We start from the raw sequence: 24033 nt of genomic DNA, 5'->3' as shown, positions 1-24033 counted from the left end.
TCTCAAATCACATGTCTGCTGTCTTTAGGCCTGTAAATATTTGTTAATGATGTTCACTTTAAAATGTTTGATTCTCATTTACTTAATAGTGTCCAGCTCATGCGATCGTATTGAGAGGACATCCCACCTGCGTGTGTCACTTTTGCGGTGTAAGATTAAAGTGTTTCATTGTTAGTCGCAGACAGCAGTCAAACTAGATATGATAATGCCCTTAAAATCAGAGCTAGGTATTGATATTACCCAGTCAAAGGGTATTTCATGTTCTCCTTAATTAATTCAGTTTATCTTTTCTTATTTCTAGAATATAATTGAGGAGGGCTTGGTCGCACATTGGACAGTGCTGTTATCTCCTAGTTCTAGAACCAGGGTTTAAATTCTGGCCTTGAGTTTACACGTGTTCATGGGTTTTCTGCAAGTGCTGCAATTTCCTTCCACATCTCAAAGATGTAGCTGTTATGTTAACTGACATATCTTTAGGTGTGGTTGTAAATGTGCATTTTGATTGATTGTTGTGCACCCACAGTTGGTTTTGTATTATATTTCTTAATAAAAGTATGAGGGTAAAGGTGCAGACTACAACAAAGTAACTTCCAAGAATGTCACTGGCTTCATTACAGAGGTCCCATTGGAGAAGACCAACATGCATATAGTAGCTATGTCCAGTTATCCTTTGGTTAATTTTCAACAATCTCTTATTCTCTGCAAAGGAAAGTCTATGCAAGTGAAATCAGTCATTTGGGGGGATTTGGTTGGTTATACACCCTGATACATATTAGTTTACCTTTTGAACAGCAATCCATAAACAGTAGCCCATTTCTAAATTATGTACAGCACTTTCAGAGTCAAAAATCTATGATACACATAAATATAGTTTACACTTAGTTTTTACCTAAAACTATTTGTCTTTATGGAAAATATTTCAAATTCATTATTATCACAAAATTTCAAAATAAACTAATACTGTATATCTATCCATCCATCCAACCCGCTATATCCTAATTACAGGGTCACGGGGGTCTGCTGGAGCCAATCCCAGGAACAAACCCCGGGCAGGGTGCCAGCCCACTGCAGGGCACACACCCACACACCAGGGACAATTTAGAATCGCCAATGCACCTAACATGCATGTCTTTGGACTGTGGGAGGAAACTGGAGTACTCGGAGGAAACCCACACAGACACGGGGAGAACATGCAAACTCCACGCAGGGAGGACCCGGGAAGTGAACCCGGGTCTCCTAACTGCAAGGCAGCAGCGCTACCCACTGTGCCGCCCCTACTGTATATCCTCTATAATTTAATGAAATGAATGCAAAGATATTTTCAAGGACATATAGGCCTTAGGCACATAAGACATGCCACCAGAGAATAGTTGCAAGTTGTTTTTTGGGACTGCTGAGACTACACACAAAAAAGCACCAGTAGAGACTACTAGAGCACTTCTTTCTTTTTAAATCTAAGGGTACCCAACCTTTATGTTTTAATTGGAGAGTCACACTAACTGATTGTGCCCTGAAGATGGATTTTCTACTAAATGTTATGCTCCAAAATCAACTACAGTAAGGGAGGCATCACACTGGGTAGGCCAAACCATATGTGCTGTGCCTGTTGATTTGGATGGGGTTTTGGGGTCAATCTTAAAGGAGAAGACTTGACATCAAAAAAGCAATGAGTGGTCTTAAAGCAGTTAAATAATCAAAACACTACAATGTAGCATAACATGTTCAGATATTGGACCATAGATGAATTGAACACCATAAGGTGGCCTCAGTTGTTAACAGAGCATCTGATTAGCTATTACCATTTTTTGCATAAAGGACTTCTTCACTGTCCTTAATTTTTAGTTCTTTTTGAGACAACATAGTCTCCTGATGCTTAGAAACAACTGTGGATGCATTAACCTTGTTAATCAAGTTTAAACTTTTGGCAGTACTTCCTCATGCTCATTCACATTCAGATTTAAAATAGTTCCACATCCATGAAATCATGATTCAAGTAAACCTTATCCATTATAAATCATAGGTTACCACCCCCAGAGAGGCTTTTCTTAACAGAGAAGACTAATGTGCCATAATTTCAATTCCAGGTTAACCAACTCTAAGGGAAAATGTGCTTGAAACTGCCTGCCTGTTTAACTATGTCTTCCCAACATAATTTGTGCCATTATATTTAAATATATACTGTAAAAAAGACTTTAACTTTATATTTTATTCTCTGATAACTGTTTACATAAAGAGATATTATTTTCTTTAGCCAGATATTTACAAAACTTTTAATAATGAGCTGTTTGGGGATCTTTTGAATGGCATGGGGATCATTAAGGAATGTCCCATTTATCTGTGTGCTGATTGGTGTAATTGAAATGCTTTCTAGCTGTTATTATATGTAAATGGACCCAACAGATAAAGGAATCAATTCTGTTTCTTCTGGCTGACGTGTTCCACTGAACAAGATAACTTGAAAGCTCCAATGCTTGGTGTGATAAAAGGATGCCATCTTGAATTTCTTTTGTATTGATAACTCAAGACTATTTTTTATTTATTTCTGTACTTTCCGTAACAACACTACACATTCCCACTATCTTCTCTCATGAAATTATCTTTTGTTTTACTTTCTCCTCCCACAAAATGATATCTAGTTGTTTAATTGCTTTTTCATCTTATATGCCCTTCTTCACAATCAGTCTCACTTCCCTTAACCATAGACACTGCAAACCTGTGGAACAACGCCTCCCTATCCTACCTCACAGATTTAATTTCACTGTTCAAAATCAGATGGCCTCTGGATCATCTCACCTCTTACATCTCACATTTTGTTTGATGCCTGAGCTTACCAGCCAGAGTAACAATTTTATGTACACACATGTGTTAGTTTTAAATGGATCAGTTATCATAAAAAGTAATAATGAAGACGACTGTTAAAGAAATTGAGGTCCATGTAATAAAAGCGGTCACTGATTCTTGCTCTTTGCACAATGCTGAGATCTGCCTCTGCACTGAAAACTGAATACGTGAAATTATTCTGTCTAATTTCTAGTGCTAGCTGTATGATCTCTTGCACTTCCACACTCTGTGAGTTCCCACAGCAGTCCTTGAAACCCGTGGCCATTCCCTTCTTTTGAGAGTATTTGATGAGGCTGGCGATTCGAAGGTCAGACTAACCCTATATACAAAATTTAGAAGTTAATCGACACTCTTACCCTGTATCTTATAAAGACATATTTTACCCCAGAGTTCAAATGAATTTTTTCTAGTTTTCTTTTCCATATCAAAATGGACACCTCAATTTTAGAAATTACTATTAACTAGCCTGGTGTGAATGAAAGTTGTATTGGTATCTCATCCTGAAGTGGTCTTTGCTCCCAAGGCTGCAAGAGCAGACTTAGTCTGCTTGTGATATTTTCATGGAATAAGTAAATTCATGCAAGAAGAAGCTTAAATTGCCTACTAAAATCTATGCCTCTAACTCATGCATATAGGAAACAAGAGTTAAGTTCACAAAATCATTCATTTAGCACATTTGCATGAACTTCAATAACCCAGTTAGTTACAGAAACCGGATTTCTAAAATGTCATGTAAACCTCTATTCCGGTTAGAGAAATCGGGTTATTGGCCTCTGAGAAACCTGATCAATAGTGGTAGAGATCTTCAGGAATAACCCCAAAGCCAAGTAACTGTTAAGGATTTTGTAGTCTGCACATGTTCATTGCACTCTGTCAGCTTGCGCATGTACTGTATTACCTACTTTACTCATGCTTTCAGCAGGCATGGGAAGAAGTGTCCACAAAGTACATTCCCAGAGGCAAATGTTTGAGCGATTACATTATTCCTTCTTCTGGCTGAAATAATCTGTCTCAATATTTGAGAAATCAATAAATTTATATTGATGAGCCGAATGTACAGTACTAAGCTCAGCAACACATTATTGGCATCAGTAGGGTAACACATTAAAAGTAACATACATTAAGTAGTCCGATTACTTTTTAAAGTAACGAGTAACCTAATGGGTATCTTATTGAAGTATAAAATGCCTGTGTTATTATTATTCCAGCCGCACTGGGTGTAAGGCAAGAAACACACGTACCAGGTCCTTTGCAATGCTCAATCACTTAACCAAGAGGAAAAGAGTGTGTTGTGTGCAATCTGGAAACAGAAACCTATAAATAAAGCATCAGTTCTGTTATATCTATGGACAATAATATTGTACCAATAAAAAGGAAGAAGACGGAGACAGGTTCAAGGTAATAAACTTTAACAGGTCCCTTTTTTTAGATTACACGTTGCACAGTCTTATATTTTATGTCACTTCCTTTAAGCTCCCCAATACCCATAATTCCATATCACTATGGAATCTCCAAAGGTCCAGACTACAATATACTACATATTCCTTCCCGCTTAAAATTGTAAACTCGACTAACATATAACAAACAACATCTGCTATTAAGAACAGGAAAATAAACATGAAACAGAACACATTCTGTTATCAATGCAATTACATTCCAACAAAGGAAAAAGAGGATAAATGACCTCAACATCCTGCTAACATAAGGTATTATTTTGTGCCTTTATCTCCATATACATATAGTTAGTTTTCATAAGTTAAGACGGTCAGGAGGCTTCCTGCTTCTGAGAGGGTTACGTCGTACAGCTGAGGTGTGTTCATCCCCTAAGGCAACCTCAGGTAACCTTGGCACGACAGCATCGGCAGGAATTGAAACAGGAGAGTCAGGTGGTATTCCTGGCTGGCTTTGGATCAACTCACTAAAACTAGGTTCCTCAGACGTTTCTGTGCTACCGGCTTCTTCAACAGGTATAGAGGGTAACAGCTGTTCAACATGTCGTCTCCATGTCTGGTGGTCTCGTGTGCATACCTTATAAGAGACAGGTCCAGTCTTTTGAAGAATGGTTGCTGGTACCCATTTCTCAGTGGTGGAATAGTTACGAGCAAGGACAGCATCTCCACTGAAAAACTCACGATCTTTAGCCCGCTTGGCACGTTGTTTTACTTGATCGTGCTGCTTATCATAAACTCTCATTTGAATGGTAGCTGGTCTCAACAAATCAAGACGTGTTCTCAGCTGCCTTTTTAGGAACAGATCAGCTGGTGACATACCTGTTGTTGCATGGGGTGTGTTACGATATTTAAGAAGAAAGGTATAAAGACGTTGTTTGAATGGTGCTTCACTTTTGGATGCTTTAAGAGCATGTTTAAGGGTTTGCACCATTCTTTCAGCCAGGCCATTTATTTGAAGGATGATAAGGGCTGGATAGGAGATGTTTAATACCATTACCTTTTAGGAATTCTTCCATTTCTTGGGATACAAAAGAAGGCCCATTATCCGTCACGATCTGCTCTGGCAGTCCAAAACGTGCAAACATCTCTCTTAAGGTTTGGATTGTCTTTTCTGATGTGATGTCGGGCATGACAGTGATCTCAGGCCACTTAGAATGTGCATCCACTGCGACCAGAACCATAACACCCTCTACAGGTCCTGCAAAATCTAAATGAACGCGTTGCCAAGGACTGGCAGGCCATTCCCATGGATGCAATGGTGCTGGACTTGGCATATTTCTGAGGCCTTGACATGATGAACATGAATTTGCCTTTTCCTCAATATCACGATCCAGTCCAGGCCACCAAAAATAACTCCGGGCTAGCTCTTTCATTCGGACTATACCACAGTGTCCAAGATGTAACTCATCCAGAATGGGTTTCCTCAACCTTTGTGGTATAATTACTTGCATGCCCCACATGAGGCATCCTGCTGTCACAGATAGCTCCTTTCCCCGTGAAAGGTAAGGCTGAACATCAGGCAGTGCATTAAGGGTGCTAAGGTCCTGCCCTTTAAGAATGCAGGTGAGTAGTTTTGACAGTGTATAATCACCCTTGGTTTCTTGCTTAATCTGGTGGGCAGTGACAGGTGCATTTTCCACCATCTTAAAGTAAAAAAATCTTTTGCCCTTGTTCTCTGGGTTGGTCAGGTAGGGGAAGTCTTGACAAACCATCTGCATTTCCATGTGCCTCCAAACGCCTGTATTTGATCTCATAATTGTGAGCCCCAAGAAGCAATGCCCAGCGCTGCAGTCTGCTTGCTGCCATAGATGGTACACCAGTGTGTGAGCCAAAAATAGACGTGAGAGGTCTGTGGTCTGTTAGCAGGGTAAATTTTCGACCAAAGAGGTAAGTGTGGAATTTCTTTATTCCAAAAATGATGCTTAAAGCCTCTTTTTCAATTTGAGGATATTTTGTTTCAGTTTTACTCAATGTTCTTGACGCAAATGCAATTGGTCGCTCCTCACCTGTTGACATAATATGCGACACCACAGCCCCAACACCGTAAGGGGATGCATCGCAAGCTAACTGAATTGGTAAGGATGGGTCAAAATGTGTTAAAACTCTTTTATCAGCCAGCGCGGCCTTGGTTTTGCTAAATGTCGTTTCACACTCCTGTGACCATTTCCAGGGTCTACTCTCACACAGCAACTCATGGAGTGGTTTCAACAACGTTGCTAGCTGTGGAATGAAACGCCCATAATAGTTCACGAGACCCAAGAATGATCTCAGTTGGCTGACATTGCTTGGAGCAGGGGCATCTACTATTGCCTTCACTTTTGAAGGAGCTGTGTGCAACCCCTCAGAATCAATAACATGTCCTAGGTACTCCACAGACATTTTGAAAAAGTCACATTTCTCCTTGTTTACACGCAGCCTATACTTTTCTAGCCTGCTTAAGGTTTTATCCAGATTGGCCATGTGCTCCTTGTCATCTCGCCCTGTGACCAGGATGTCATCCAGGTAACACTGTACCCCTGGTAATTCACTAAGGATCTGATCCATGGCACGCTGAAATAACGCTGGTGCTGAAGTAATTCCAAAGGGTAAACGACAATAACGGTACAGCCCTTTATGTGTTGTTATGGTGAGGTACTTTGTGAGTCCTCATCTACATGCATTTGCAAGTATGCTTGGCTGAGGTCTATTTTACTAAATTTGTTTCCCCCAGCTAATCCAGCAAAAATATCTTCAATCACAGGAAGGGGGTATTGCTCAGCTATGAGTACAGGGTTAACTGTTACCTTAAAGTCCCCACATAATCGTACAGATCCATCAGACATGACCACCGGAACCACAGGTGTGGCCCACTCAGAATGGGAAACAGGGTCTAGGACTCCTAGTTTGACAAGCCGGTCAATGTCCGCCTCCACCTTAGGTCTTAAAGCGTAAGGAACACTCCTTGCCTTTAAAAATCTTGGCTGACAATTTTGTTGCACCCGGAGTGTCACTTTAATCCCTGTTATACTCCTCAGTTCCTCTTGGAATACAGCTTGGTGCTTTCTCAGGACCAAATTCAACTCGGACTGTTCAACAGACACAGCATTCACTTTGGTCCAATCCAACTGTACTTTTTCTAGCCACGATCTGCCCATCAGAGCTGGATAATCACCTTTTACAATATATACAGGCAATTTGGTTCTTTGCCCATTTAGTTCAACCTGAACCTTTGTTTTACCCAACATAGGCACACTCTCCCCAGTGTATGTCTTTATTATGATCTTAGGGTGTTTCAGTGGAAGGTGATTTAATTTTTTCTTAAACAGTTTCTCTGATATTAGGGAGACCGCTGCTCCAGTATCCACCTCCATCTTCACAGGGTGCCCTTCCAGCATGGCAGTAATAGTATATGCTGCTGAGCCTCTTTTTTTATTCAGTGTTTTAATTAGTAGCTCAGCCTCAGAATCAGTCTCACTGTCAGTTTTATTTTCATTCTGTACCACGTGCAAATTTTTCTTTTTATAAGACCAGGATGGCTTTTTATCTTTCCCTGTTTCCCCCTTGTCTGTGCCTTCCTTTCTCTTTGCTCTACATGCACGCTCCACGTGCCCTTTTTTTTTTTACAGCTACGGCATATGAGTTCTTTTGCCCAGCAATTCGCTGGATGGTGATCCATCTTTCCACATCTGTAACACTGTTTGGTGCCCCCTGTTTGTTTGTTTGAGTCTGCTTGCACTCTGTGTACTCTAGCAGCTGCCCCTAACTGCTGTGCTTCTTTAGCAGCCAGCTCCATAGACACGGCTACCTCAATCGCTTTCTGCAATGTGAGGTTGGCCTCAGTGAGTAACCGCTTCTGAAGGCCCTCACTTCTCAATCCGCACACTAGCCTGTCCCTTAAGGCGTCATCCAAATTAGCACCAAATTCACAATATTCTGTAAGTTTCTTGAGTACCGCTACATATTGAGCAACAGACTCGCCTTCTTCCTGGTTCCGTTTGTGAAATCTAAATCTTTCAGCTATTAATAACGGCTTAGGCGAAAAATGTGAGTCCAGAATCTTTGCAATATCATCAAATGACTTGTCACCGGGTTTTCCTGGCCGTACCAAACTTCTCAGTAGACTAAATGTCTTTGCCCCGATAACGCTAAGAAATGTCGGCACTTTCAAGTCATCGTCAATGTCGTTGGCTTTCACAAAAAACTCAAATCGCTCTGTATAATCGCCCCATTGCTCAACTGAATCATCGAATGGCCCGAAATGTCCCGTTATCATTGCCATTTTATCCCTTGTGCTTATCTTCAGTGAATGACTAAGAAACGTTACCACAGAAATAGAAAAAAAAAACTTGCAGCTTTTCTCTTTCCTCTCCAGCGGGAAAAAAAAAAACTTACTTTACACGTTGCGTAGCCATAGCGGTGCACTTTTAAATCCGTCGCATCCTCGTCGCCAGTGTTATATCTATGGACAATAATATTGTACCAATAAAAAGGAAGAAGACGGAGACAGGTTCAAGGTAATAAACTTTAACAGGTCCCTTTTTTTAGATTACACGTTGCAGTCTTATATTTTAAGTCACTTCCTTTAAGCTCCCCAATACCCATAATTCCATATCACTATGGAATCTCCAAAGGTCCAGACTACAATATACTACAAGTTCGACAAAAGATATTTATAAAACACAAGAAAATGATCACATATCATGCCTCTTTTCGAATTCACGGTGGCCGATGATGACATTTAACAATTTTTTGTGCAGTTTGGAGTGTTTTCCCGAAGCAAACCTCCATAGGATAACGTGCCCGTGTAAATATGGATTATTAAGAAACTAGGTTTCTGCCTTAACCGGGTTATTCACCTTAACCTGATTATGTGTGTGCATGTGAATGGACTGATATAAAAGTTACAACTCAATCCCACAACCTTGGAAACTGTAAATCTGTAAATAAGTTTAATTTAAAACACTTTTGATCATCATGCTATACAGAATACAGATTCGCTTTTTTAAATTGGAAAAAAAATAGATAATCATTCAATCCTTGCTATTACACTCCTAATTATGGCATTGGATGCACAAATCGCCGCCAGTAACTACTCAGTGAAATCAACAGACTCAGTTGCGTGATTCCAAATAAAATTCAACTGTCTCCGTGAGTTTCTTTTAAGGTAAGATATCCATGGAAAGATTAAAAAGCATCCAATAGAATTTCTTGATACAGCTGGCTTTATTTTAAAAACATGTTGTCGGATAGATTGGATGTCAGATTTCACAAGTGTGGCTGTTTTTTTTTTAATGTTCTGCTTTGCTTCTCCCTAAACTATCTGGATATTTTGTTATTACTTGATACTAGTTTGCATAACCTGATTTCCATTATAACAATTTTTAAAGAGGTCTGACAGCAGTGCATTTTTACAATTTTGAGCCACAGTGAGCTAAACGGGTGCTCCACTTAGTCTAATCAGTATTATTTAGAATCTAAATAAGTTTTTCTAAATAATTCTGAGCCAAGAAGAATCTTCTTCAAGGCTTTTGTTTGGATGACTCCCTGTTATGTTTGTTTTTTGTGGTTCACAGGTATTGATTAATGTAAGTGTATTCTGAAGTACAATTTATGTAAATTTAAAAACAAGAAAGAGGTTTTGGTCATTGAAAAGCTGTAACATCTTGTGCTCTGATTTAAATGATGTAGTTTGTATTGCCATAAGTTATACAAAGCTGTGAAGTGTTTTCACCAACCTGCAAAAATCCTAGCTTGTTTCAAGGGCTTATTAATGTAATTACTACATGCATCTCTTAGGCAGTTGTTTACTCTTAGTGGTACTGTTAGGTTCTCATAATGAAGCATGGCCATCATTTTAAGAACGATGTAACTGTTATTTTCTTAATATTCAAAGTCAAATTTAAGTATATCCCAAAGTCTTCAGAAAGAAGTTGTCTCAGTCCCAGAATTTGCTCTCTTGTGACGTTGCTAAACACAACTCATCCCCTGCCAACTGGTGGCCTTTCAAAAAAGCTCCTTCGACTCAGTGAGTAAAAAAATGAGAACTGTCCCTACTCTTGGGATGGGACTGTTTCTAAGTCCAAGTTACTATGTTTTCATTTAAAGATATTTTTAAACAAAAATGATCACATTAGCAGTTTCACATTGTTTTATTAAAGTATCTCTGCCCACATTAAAATGCTTGAAAACACATATGACGAATGCTTTTGGCCTAGACACAGGAAGTCTCCTCCTTGAAGGAATGGTTACACCACTGAAGTGACTAGTAAATTATTTGCCTTTTGCAAATGTATGCACCATTCAAGTTGTACTAAACGTAACTTGGACACATACATTTAAGAGTGTTTCCGCTCTGTTGGAGTATGGCTTTCTTCTGTGAAGGGTGACCAATCAGGGAATGAGATTTTGTAATGACCAGGAACCAATCAGAATGTGATTAGAATCTGGGTTTTCAAAATTCTGCATTTTCACCCATCCACACATTTTCAGAAATTTACGGCTCTGGAAAGCATTTTTAAAAGTCTCAGTTTCTGGTGGTTAAAAACGCAGAGATAGTAGTAGTGTGGACATGGCCGAAGTTGCAGCAGCATGTTCCCATGTGTGCCATGTCAGGCTGAGTCTTGCACAGCTCCTATGTGCATTGGACTGTTAAAACACTAATATCTTGTCTATTAATTTTAAATGAGCAGTATGATGATAACACAAGTTTACAACATGCTGAAATTATCCTGATCAGGAACAGAAATAAACTTTTTTATGAATTACAACATTAATTCTTGCATCTGTTCAACTGTTTGATACCTTTTTATATTACAACATGGGTGTATTTCTGAGCGGCATGGTGGCGCAGTGGTAGCGCTGCTGCCTCTCAGTGGGTACGCTTCCTCCGAGTTCCTCCGAGTGCTCCGGTTTCCTCCCACAGTCCAAAGACATGCATGTTAGGTGCATTGGCGATCCTAAATTGTCCCTAGTGTGTGTGCTTGGTGTGTAGGTGTGTGTGCCCTGCGGTGGGCTGGGATTGGCCCTGCCCAGGGATTTGTTCCTGCCTTGTGCCCTGTGCTGACTGGGATTGGCCCCTGTGTTAGGATATAGCGGGTTGGAAAATGACTGACTGACTGACTGTATTTCTGCAGATAAGAAGCATTTATAGTTGCCAGTTAAGGTAAGAGTTCAAAGAGAAGAAACAACTTGAACCCAAAGTGAAATGCAAAACACGAACTATCAGTGGCTGAACTGGGAGTTGAGGCCTGACTGCAATATAAGCAATATTGTCAGCTTAATGATCTGTTCCAAACAGATTTATGATCACTTTTATAAATCAGACATTTTGAATAACAAAACCAACAGTTAGAACAACAGAAGTTATTTTCAGAGAAAAAAATAACATTTTTCTGAATGGCCAAGGAAACAAACACCTTTGTGTTTACAGACATATTTTTGTCCATGCCATCTGCGTTCACTTACAGTGTACAGTCCGCATAATTGAAGTGAGATCACTTGTCATTCCTCAATTGGCTCTCTGTTTGGGTGTAACTTCTGAGCGCCTCATCTCTCTGTTTCACTTGAATCTAAGATACTCTTCACAGAAACCTCATATATTCAGCCAAAACAAGAGAAAATAACAAGTGTACAATATGTGCTTTTCTATTTCTGTTTCAATTATTTGATTCACTGGTTAAACCCTCTTGAAAGAAAAACTAGCTTTGTTTAAATGCTTTGTATCAAATATCCAATGTAAGCACAAGGCTTATCTTAGCCATTAGACTGACAATAGAAAGGCGCAACATGGCATTGCATTTTCTAAATCAGGAGCTCTCTGTCATATTGGATCACACCCTTTGTTGTATTCATATGCACCGCTCTTGTAACTGACGCATGCTCTCATATTTGAGAACACTCTCTGAACTGAACAAACAACGTCAAAATGAAAGTCTTCCATTTTTTCCTTTTTAGATTATGCTTTACTTGATTCTCCGTCTGGTTACTGCTGCTTTGGAGTTTGCACATCCTTCATGTGTCTAGGTGGCCTTTCTCTAATCACCCTGGTTTTCTTCTCACATCAAAAACAGGTGATTGTTAGCATTATAAGTGATGCTAAATTGGTCCCATAGGAGTGTGTGTGAGAGCTTTTGTGACTGTGCCCTGTCTTTGTCTTGTTCCAAACGTTCATGGAACAGACACCCTGTGACCCTGGAATGGAAAAAACAAACTCAGAAAATGGTTGAATTGATTTACAGAATGCAAGTGTGATTTGCTGTTTTTTTGTGGTGCAGAATAAACTGCTGCGACGTGCCGAAGTACAATGGGAGGTAGTTATTATTAAGAAAAAGTCTGAATTAGCATAAACCATCCTAATTCAGGGTGTTCATACAAAATGTAACGATTTACTTCATGAGGAAGAAGTACAAAATAAACAAGAGTTGTGTCCCATATCTGAAATATTAAATTGTGTGCTTTGATTTAAATGTTTCAAGCCTATATATTCTTCATTTTAATAGAAATTTGTCATTTTCCACCCTTGGACAGAGGTCCACTGAGGGCTAGATACCAAGTAAAGGATCAAAAATCAGGAATAACATCATATTCATAATTGCTAACCTTAAAATAGTGTAAAAAGATAACTGCACATGTTTATGTTTGAAACTTTTCATTTTTAACCTTCTGGGAGTGGCTCTTAGAGAGCTGGGGTCATAATTAAAGAATCAGATATTAAAAATATTATCCTGTTCATGATCAGCAACCTCAAAATCGCATAAAATGACACTCCACATGCCTGTATTACCCATCTGGTAACTGACCCCTTGTACCCCATTAGGGGATGAACCCCTGGGGTCAACTGATGTGACATGAACAACTACTTCAAGTCCTTCTGATCACTTTTTTCTGCTGAAGACACCTATTGGTTTGTTAGTTTTACCATAAAAGTGTAATTTCCTTTACAAAATATGGTTCAAAAATGGACAAGAAATGAGGATTTTTCTAGTCTGGATGGCAGAAAATAACTAGTGTGAGATATGGCCAGCCATTCATCTAGGCCAATATCCCCAGGCCGCTAGATGGAGTCCTCCTTGCAACGTGGAGATGCCCCGAATTCCAGCAGAGCATCATGGACTATGGAGTTTTAATACACAGCCCTGCTGGATAACGTCGGGGCCGCCAGGAGTCGCTGCAGGGAGGCCCAGAGATTTATATTTTCCATATAGCCCAGAAGTATTTCCAACTCATGGAAACGGAAGAAATGATATACTTCCGGGCTGAAGAAAAAGAGTTTTTGTCTGACCCGGAAGTGATAGAAAGTCACATGGACTGAGGGACAAACACTTCCGGGTCATGGACTATAAAAGGACCATGGGAAATCCCAGTCAGTGAGCTGAGCTGGGTGGAAGGGTGGCAACGTGTCTGGGAGAGGAGGATTGGTTATTGATTTATTATTGTATTGAATATATGAGTAGTGTGGAGTGGAGAGTGCTTTGTGCACATTATTATTACAAAATAAATAATAATTGTAATTTTACCCGGTGTTTGGAGTGGTACCTGAGGGTTCAAGGGAGCTCTAGCGCCCCCTACTGTTACACTAGACATCAAGACACATAAAATGGTGTATCATATGTGAAGGTTTTCTCATTCAGGTGAGTCTAGGAGACGCTGGACAAAAGCATTCGTTAGTATTTCTTATGAACACAATTAGCTTTGTTTGAGCTGGGCCCCTAACAGTGAAAATGACCACTAAGCACAGAAACTTAAACTGGAAACGTTAACCTGTTTCTGGTTGAAGCTGAATTTGTTGTTACTCTGATGAAAGGTGAGAAGCACTAAATGTGACACAGTACAAATCTTTAGTGGGGTTTATTTGACTGCATTCATTGTTGTACTTGTCAGCTATGCATTGGAGCATTTTTGGAACCTATATAAAGAATTTAGCTGATAAGGAAAGAAGCCCTTCCTTGTATTTTATTAGCATTCCTGAAAGGATACAGTCTTTTGTGCAGTGATTGACAATTTCTGACAGTTTTCAGATAAGGTAACATTATTTAGTTTTACACCCATGCTGCTGAAAGTCAAGGCATAATGCAGGTTAGTTTCACATTTACTTTGAGCACAAGTGAAAAATATAAGCATTCTTTTTGCTGCCAGTTCTCAGATATTTAGAATTAACTCATAAAATATAATTTGGAAAAGATGTTTCCGCATGTTTGTAAATTTAAAAAAATTAAAGTACATATATTTCCCCTTTTTTAATTGCCCAATGGCCATACACATTTATGCTGTATTTGTATTTTCTTTTATTTTAGTATATAACATTCATCCATTTTCTAATTCTGCTTAATTCATTTCAGAGGAGATAGAGCCTATCCTGGCAACACTGGGCACCAAGAAGAAATCAAAACCTGAACAGGGTCACTTCCATTGCAGATGATATTCCCATATGTTAAGTTAAAGACTGTCAGTTATCCTAGCCTGCATGTTTTTGAGATGTGGGAATACACCGAGAAATGTCCTTACAGACAGAGGGAGAACAGTCAAAATGACAGGGCCAGCATTCAGTAGTGCAACCTTCAGTATAGAGCATTAATATTTAACATAAAAGTGTTCTAACACTAAGAAACAGCACTGCTTAGAATCAAATCAAAACAAATTACAATATGGTTACCATCTTTTGGAAAAATGTACTAGTGGAAAAGCAAATGTCAAGAAGAAACTCTGTGCTTGTTGTATGAGTATCAGTCATCCAGCTGCTGTGCACTGCCGTACTTTACCCTCTGGTCTTGAGCATTAGTCAGTCTAAATATCCAGAAATGTACTAAATACAAAATATATTTAGACTTGTATCTTACCTGAAGTAAATAAATTTAGCATAATGTAAAAATAAATCTGTAGAATTTGAATCATAACTGAACATTCTTCATGACCATGTAATGCTAAGTAACTTTAATTATTTCCTATTACATTGAGTATTTTTTTCATTAAACAAATTCACAGATTTCCAAGTTCATCTCTGGACATCTGCTATGATCATTTTTTCTCTGTAGTCTGTGAATGCTTCAAGGCCTTTATTTTGGTTGTCAGTATTTGGTGGTAGAAAGTAATTCAGAGTCTGTTTTGTCTACTTTCACGTCAGTATCTTTCTAGTAAGTGCTGCAGGGGGCTGGAGTGTGGCATGAATCAGTCCAAGGGGAGATCCAGTCCTGGGTATGATGATAGCAGGTCTCACAAGTGTCTGAAGTGTGGGAAGAAGCCGGAATAAGAGAGTATGCTTCCTGTACAGTATAACCGACCGACACCAAGAGTGCTCTGGGATTCTCAGTCAATTTATAATAATTACATTTTACTTGCACTAGTGAAATATTTCCTTTTCTTTTGCTTGTGCCTAACACGCTGTAGGTAGCCTTAATGTTCTGTCAGTATTTAATAAGTCAGTTTTTTCTTTGTTCTTAAAAGCTTACCACTATTAGAGAGAGAACCTGTTTATGAGATGCTGTTCTTTCATATAAACTGCTCAAAAAATTAAAGGAACACTTTTTAATCAGAGTATAGCATCAAGTCAATGAAACTTCTGGGATATTGATCTGGTCAGTTAATTAGCAGAGGTGGTTGTTAATCAGTTTCAGCTGCTTTGGTCTTAATGAAATTAACAACAGGTGCACTAGAGGGGCAACAATGAGACAACCCCCAAAACAGGAATGATTTAACAGGTGGAGGCCACTGACATCCGACAACACCAGGTTGCTCCTCAGACTGTCCAGGAGCTCAATGATGCCCTGGTCCAGATCTGGGAGGAGATCCCCCAGGACACCATCCATTGTCTCATCAGGAGCATGCCCTGATGTTGTCAGACATGCATACAAGCATGTGGGGAGTACGATTTTGAGTTGCTGCAATAAAAATTACGGCAGAATTGACTAGCCTGCCGAATCATTTTTTTCACTTTGATTTTCGGGGTGTCTTTGAATTCAGCCCTCTGTAGGTTAATAATTTTCATTTCCATTAAATGATGTGGCAGGATTTTTTATTCCCATTGAGAGCTAATGTGTTTTCAAAATGTTCCTTTAATTTATTTGAGCAGTGTATATAATATTCATATCTATAAATATATAAAATCCCTATGTGCGTCCAGATGTCCGTGTGTGGGTGTCTTCTGATGAAGTGTGCATGCGCGGGGCACGGTGCGATGCGCGATGTTACTGTCAGAGAAAGTTAGAGGCGTTTTACGGAAATACAAACCAGTATTACTGCGAGAGGAAATTAAAGGTACACAATACAGTGACGCATATTACAGCCACATACAAGCCAGTATTACTGTCAGAGGAGATTAAAGGCATATTACCGATGCGCATGCCTGTATTACCGCCAGAGAAAATTAAAGGTATATTACGGACATACAAGCCAGCGGACGTACAAGACAGTATCCTTCAATAAGGGCGCGCACAGGCATCCTTCAATAAGGCCGCGCACAAAAAGGCGAGCCTCAAAAGGGCAACCTCAATTGGGCGCAGCGAATAAAGGCGCGCGTAAAATAAAGATCTGCACCTTTGTTGCTCTTCACATATTCCAGAGCCATTTGAACTAAATTATCTACGAACGCCTTTATTCACCGCACTCAATTGAGGTTGCCCTTTTGAAGCTCGCCTTTTTGTGCGCGCGCCCTTATTGAATAGAGCCGTACAAGACAGTATTATTGTCACAGAACATTAAAGACACACAATACACGGCGGCAGCCCACAAGAACAGTCAGCTCACCAATTAAACATCAACAAAAGAAAGGTTGAAAGAAAGAAAAATACGACCAACAAAAAGAATGAGGTCAAAGTCCCTTGCCATTTAATATAGACTGTTCTTACTAATGTTTATGCACTACTGTTCTAGCGCCTGTTATTGTAACAGGCTAAATGACTAGTATTCAATATAATATAATTTCTGCTTACGATTATTACAGACCAGTGACCCTTATATCCCATATCATGAAGGCCATTGACAGACAGACTGGTCCTGATCTATATAGGTCCTCTTGTGGTAGTCCACCTAGACCCACTGCAATTTGCATATTGAACAAAGATTGGGAAATGCAATTACTTATCTGCTCCACAAAACTTATTCCCATCTGGACAGAGGTGGCAGCACTGTGAGGACTGTTTTTGTTTTCTTTTTTAATGTCTCCAGTACCTTCATCTCCATCTAGCTATCCCTGTTAAGGGGCATCAGCTATGACTCAGAGCAAGAATTGGGATACCATTCATGTCATACTCTTTTAATTTGCAACTCAAAAATTGAAATAACAAAACAAAACAGGTTATAATAGCCTCTGTCATTCTCTTTGCATATTCTTCTGTATATTCTGTTCTTTTCCCATCAATGCGTCTGTTGGATTGAACACCCTCTTCAAATCTGTGGCTGGACTTATAGCACCCAGCCCGGAACTTTTTACCCGTACAAAGCCTTTAAAATGCTCCTTAGGTGTGTTCGTGTATAGCCCGGAGGTTAGCCCCCAGGGCTATACAGGTGGATGAGCCTATGGTGCCCTGGTTAATGGACTATCTGTCAGGCAGACCACAATTTATGAGAATGTGGGCAACACTGGAGCACCATAAGGAGCAGTGCTGTACCATTTTCTCTTCACTCTGACCACCTAGGACTGTAAATATAACGGCAAGTCATATCACCTGCAGAAATTCTCCGATGATTCTGCATTTATGGGTGTGTATTGATAAGCGGGATGAGACAAAGAAAAGGAATCTGGTTGAGAACTTTGTTTCTTAGTACAAAGATAATTGTTTTTAAATGAACATCAGCAAAACCCAGGAAATGGAAACTGACGTTCACTGCACTAAAAAGCCTCCATAGCCAGTCACTACTCAGGGAATGGATGCAGAGATGATGTACTGCTACAAGTATTTGGGGGTCCACATCAGTGTCAAGCTGGAATGGTCTGGTGATACAGAAGAACTATAAGAAAAGATAGAACAGACTATTTTGTTTCTTATGAGACTCCTCTCTTTCAATGTGAATTGTGACATCCTTTACATTTTCTACAACTCTGTGATAGCCAGAGCAATTTTCTACTCTGTGGGGTGCTGGGCTGGTAACATCACTTCAAGAGAGGCCCACTGAATTAACAAGCTGATTAAGAAGGCAGGCTCAGTTATATGACACACTCTGGACCCCCTGGAGCATAGTAGTGGAGGAGAGAATGAAGACAAAACTATTTTAAACCATTTTAAACAATGCTGCACTTCCTATCTATGATAAACTAACACTGAGGACTTTCAGCTAACGAATCATTCTGCCAAAGTGTGTCAGGAAAATCTACTGGGACTTCTTATTCCTTACTGAAATGTACCCTTCTAAAGCCTCTCTGTGCTCTCTTATCTTTATCTAGTCAGATGTGTTTTCTTGTTTTTTTGTAATTGTGTGTGCTTGAGGGGTTGGTTGTTGCTTGTTATAATATTAGTATATTCCTTGAGTGTCTGTAATAGCTAAATTTCCATTTTGGACATGTAACGTACCATCTGTCTACAGTATTTATTTACATTCTTTGCTTTTTCTTTTGTTATACATTCTTGCTTTTATTATTATTATTATTATTATTATTATTATTATTAGTAGTAGTAGTAGTAGTAGTAGTAGTAGTATCATCCTCATCTGCCATGAGCAATGCTGAGAAAATTCTTTGATTTCAGAGATTTATAGCTGTTTGCTAATTTAACACAGATTTAGTTTATTGAATCAAAGCAATATTAAAGTTCCAAAGAAGTATTACTGCACTTGGGGAATCCCACAAACACTCGACCTGGACACACTAAAGCATCACAACCAGCTCAAAACAAGGACTTTTAAGTTATAGCTCTGCATAGCATCCCAATTTCCAAGCTTCTTTATGCTGTACCAGCACCTAAAGAAGATAACAGCCAGAGCACCTGAGCTAACAAAGAGGAAGTGAGCATCCTAACCACTGCACTAACTTTCACTCTGGCAATATTTAGTGAGGGTCCCCTGGCAGAGCATGATGTGGATTGTGCACTGAATGATTCTCTAATACAGTAAGTAATAATGAAATATAAAATTACCAGTAATGGCGCACTGCACGATAACGTGCAGTGAATATACTTGACTTGAGCATTCCTAGTTTTCATCCTCTTTCTCTATACGTTTAGCATTCATTTGCTCAGAGGTTGATGCACTTGCTGCTTCCTGAGCAGCTCTTCTTTTCTCCACCCTAGCGGCCCGTTTCTTCTCATCTTTCGTCTGCATCTTTTCACGTTAAAACTGATTAAGTCAGTGTTTGTGTTGCAATTACTTAGTACGTTTTCCTTAATTTTTCATTTAAGCTGGCACTTAAGTCTTCAATCTGCCTCAAGAATGATTTAAGATATGAAGAGGTGGGGAAAGTGATGGCGAAGGTGGTAGGGATGAGAACGGTGCCCGTACGCATGTGCCGCATGGCTGCCCTGCTGGCCTCTGTGGAGAGTTGATTCTACAATAAAATAAAATAAAAATAAAGAGAGGAATAACCTTGGTGGTCAATCATCACCCCAAAAGTGGACAGTAGATGTCACGTAGTATATATGTACCAAATTTCAGGTCAATATTTCAAACGGTTTGCAAGAGCTACAGGCGATTTAAAATCCTGGACAGACAAATGGACAGCCACGGTGGTGTATTTTATAAAAAGATAACTTGTGTTCTGATTTTTTTTGTTGCTGTTGTGGTTTTGCAATGGTACTTTAAACAGATCTGCTGTACCTTTCCATAGTTAATATCCATGCACTGAACCTAACATACCTAACACTCCCTGCTTTAACCACATTGTCTCTCTCTTCCTCTGTGTTTTCATTTGTACCCATGTCCTGGCATTGCATTTTCATTTCACGGTTTTACAATTTTTATTACATAGCAAGTGTTTTTTTTTTTTATAAAGGTGTATGTTTCCTCTGTGTGCTTTGGTGAAACAAAGCAATGGAGTGAAAATGACTTCAATTTGGAAAAACATTAGTTATTTTATTAAGTGGAAATTTAGCAATTTTTCAATTTTAAGTATTAGCTGTGCTCCATATGTAACATTAGCTCATCACATTTTAAAAATAAAATATGTTGATACATTGCATCAAGTAGAAGTGACGATTGTAATGCTTTATTGTCAACCCTTTAAATCATCTGCTCGCTACTCTGTAGTTAATTCAAAACGTTGCAGCAGAATAATAACTACAACTAATGAGTATGTCTGATTAACTTCAGTTTTAATATCATAAGCCTTGCTCCAGTTAAATTTAAACCCAACTTTAAAATCCTTCTTTGAAAAGTTAAATTCTTAAATGGCTTAATACTTCTTGTACCTTACAGAATTAATAATGCCAATACTAAAGAGTGAACACTGTGATTGTAAGATGGAGGGTTGATTAAAAGTCCAAGGATAAGCAAAACTATTGCGGGAGGCAGAATATTCAGGTAAGAAGCCTTTGAACTCTCCCTGTCACATTAGAGTGACCCATTCCACCATTCTGTCCTTCTGTCCTAGTGTTTAGTTCGAGGCTGAAGACTCATTGTTTTAGCATGCCATGCCCTGATCAGATGCTGCACCATATTCTGTCATTTTATATTTTAATTTCTTATATTTATCTTTTGTATTCTGTGTTGTCCTTATATGTTGCACCAATACTATCAAGACAAATTCCTAATACACTTTAGTGTACCTGACCAATGAATTGAATTCTGATTCTGAATCTATTGAGACAGTTTTTAGTGCTGTTTAACAATTTACCAGTCACGTTGATTGCTTAGGATTAAATCTTTCCCATTCCCTTTCTCTTCTCTTCTTGGCACCCTGGTACTTATTGTACATTGTAGTATAGATATGGTTGGCCTAGGACTGTTGTAATAAAGGACTAGAGTTTTCAAAAGTGCATGAAACTAAATACAAAACCTGTAAATATACATATCTATCTATCTGGGTACATATCCCATTGTGTTTCATGTTTTTTATTAAATACCCATATCTTTAAATCTAACTAAACTCTCTGTACTGTATATACTCTATATACAAACATATCTGTATAGCAGATGTGGTGTATTAATGAATTTACAATTTCAAATACAGCAAAAAAGATAGCATCCAGGTACAATAATGACCACCATATAATTACGCTTGTAAGACAAAGCAATCAACACTTTCTGAAAGTATTTTTTCATAGCCGTGTTTTAATAATTGTTTTTATTTGCTTTGCAATATATGCTGACATTCTATAATCTTTAACAAGTTTCTGTTCTCCTGTAATCGTATTGCTGCCTCTTTGAAATATTTTCCTCCTACTCTTAAAGTATTTACTGTAACATACTTTAATTGATCATGTATTTAATTTAAGGGGAACTATATCAAATGAGTATTAAATGATACAGTTACAGAATGGTATGTCTATACTGTGAAGGTTAGGTGTAAACAATATGTAGCTTTATTCATATAAATTATGCCTAAAATGCAGTCACCTGGTGTTTTGTCCCTTTGCGCCCCATTTTTTTTTTCTGCTATGCAGCACCAGCTCTTTGGAAAATCCTGGTTACGGTTTGCATAAACAAGATAACTAGATGGACACTTATCTTGCACAGATCAATACATGCTTTTCAGAGGCTTGTTGACTTAAGCTAAACACATATGGTGATGAAGGCCATTGTGCAAGCATGGCTTTTGTAGTGCAGCCAAGAAGCACAGGGGTGAGCAGGCCATTGGCTTGGATGAAAATTAAGTAAAAATAATAAACTTTATGTAGAAAATGCAGTCATTTATTAAACTTTGCAAAATGTAATTAGTATAAAAGAAACCTTTTTGTCATTGGATATTTTAGTCCTTTTAATTGAGTTTTTTCTTTTTCCGAGAATGTAAAAAATATGTATCTACCTTGCTGCTTATACAAAGCCAACAAATTTTTAATCATGCAATATACTTTTTTTACTGAGAATTAAAATTTGTTATTTCTGAGTGCGTCTTCTGATGGCGATGACCAAAGTTTAGTTAATCATAAATAACGCAGTGTAATTTTGTGTGCCACTGCTCTGTTTCTTGTTCCATCCATCCATTATCCAACCCGCTATATCCTAACTACAGGGTCACGGGGGTCTGTTGGAGCCAATCCCAGCAAACACAGGGTGCAAGGCAGGAAACAAACCCCGGGCAGGGCGCCAGCCCACCGCAGTTCTTGTCCCATAGTTCATTTTTAAAACTATTAGATGTTTATCTGTGTTATCTGAAATTGTGTTTCCAAGGATAGCCCTCACAAAGAGACTTGATAAAATGGACAATGAATGGTTTAATTATGGAAATACTCTACAGTCCTCCTTTTGCTGTGCGGTATGGTATAAATATTAAACTAACAAGACATTGACAATCACATGTTGCTGCAATATTTCAGCATTTTATGAAGTAAGCTTAGAAAGGATTTGTCATTCAGATCTAAAGCAGCCAGCAGCATTACAAGAAAGAACTGGGTACTCACTGTCAAGTGAAGTGGTTGTAAAACTAGATATTTAAAGGTACAGAAAGACAGAAACTGTTGTCTTCTCTAATAGCTTTTAAGAAAACATATTTCATGCACTATATTTCATGTCTCTTGGTAAATGCTTCTTTTACAACTAGTGTCATTTTCCTCAATTAAACATCTAGTACTAATTGTCTAATTCGAGTAATTGTAATAGAAAAAAAAACATGTTTTTGAAATGCAGTGAAAAATAGCCTCAAGTGTAGAAGTGCGTTCTTCGCCTAGGTTAAGCAGCAGATAATTAGCCGAAATGCGTTCCTCAAATCCAAGAACCTTAAAGTTGACAAGTTAATGCACAAATAATGAATCGATCTGTCACTGCAGGCTTTAACTTTCATTACAGTTTAAAACTAGCATTGGGAAGCTGTTTGTTCATGATGAACTGACCTCTATGTGCATAATGAAGAATAAAATGTATCAAAAAGCAGATTTGCCTCTCATACAACAAATGACCTTTTCCCCCTGCTTGAATAATATTGTTAGTTGCCTTTACAGTCTGTTCACTGTATGTTGATTAATATTAATTCTTATCAGTACATTTAAGCATTATATATTAGAAATGTTAACACCACATCCAGTAGTTGTGCCTGAAGATATTGTGCATCAATAACGGGGGTTTCCATCTGCAATACACTGCTTCCTCAGGTCCCAAACACACAGTAATTCAACTGAATGTATTCTCTATAAGTCATTTCACATACGAAAAGGGCCACCTGTAGCTTACAATTCACAAGCAACAAACCTTGCAGACAATTTTGATTCTTTCTGTCTAAAAAAAAACAACAACAGAAACCTGCCATATAAAAGCAATTAATAGAAGACATTACCTGAGCAATTTCAGAGATCACCAGCCAGATGCCTCCTACGTTGATTATACTGAGTTCACCACATCTCCTCTTAGTTATTCTGTAATCATCATATCAGACTCCAAAGGTTCAGTGTCCAGGGGTTGGTTTACAATCCCAGTGAGTTAAATTTTAACTTTCTCTATCTCTCTCTTCCAGGTAGCACTTTGAACAGAAAGTGAATGACTACGGATTGCTGCTGTTCATTTTAAATGTGTTTTCGATCAAATTAATTAGAAAACAACTGTATTAAATCTTGCAGGACACTGTGCTAAAATACAATAACACCAGAGGAAAAACTCAAGCATATCTTTAGTTAAAATGGACCTTTACTTATTTACAGATATACTGGGAAAACAGAAAATACGGTATTTTCTTGTAAGATTAGAATCAGTT

General features: G+C 38.5%; 1 protein-coding gene and 1 pseudogene across 2 annotated transcripts in view; both read right to left on the bottom strand.

Annotated features, from left to right (window-relative positions):
* a1cf (apobec1 complementation factor) overlaps positions 1-23733 on the bottom strand; it is a 108209-nt gene extending 84476 nt beyond the window's left edge. For both annotated transcript variants that reach the window (XM_028795418.2, XM_028795419.2), the window contains exon 1: positions 23620-23733. The gene's annotated coding sequence lies outside the window, so the exon portion shown is untranslated. The remainder of the gene's footprint in view (positions 1-23619) is intronic.
* LOC114645582 (uncharacterized protein K02A2.6-like) lies at positions 4591-8550 on the bottom strand (annotated as a pseudogene).
* Positions 23734-24033: the final 300 nt, after the last annotated feature.

The sequence above is a fragment of the Erpetoichthys calabaricus genome, chromosome 2 (genome assembly GCF_900747795.2).
Source record: "Erpetoichthys calabaricus chromosome 2, fErpCal1.3, whole genome shotgun sequence".
Classification (NCBI taxonomy): Eukaryota; Metazoa; Chordata; class Cladistia; order Polypteriformes; family Polypteridae; genus Erpetoichthys; species Erpetoichthys calabaricus.
This window is presented reverse-complemented; position numbering and strand designations above follow the sequence as displayed.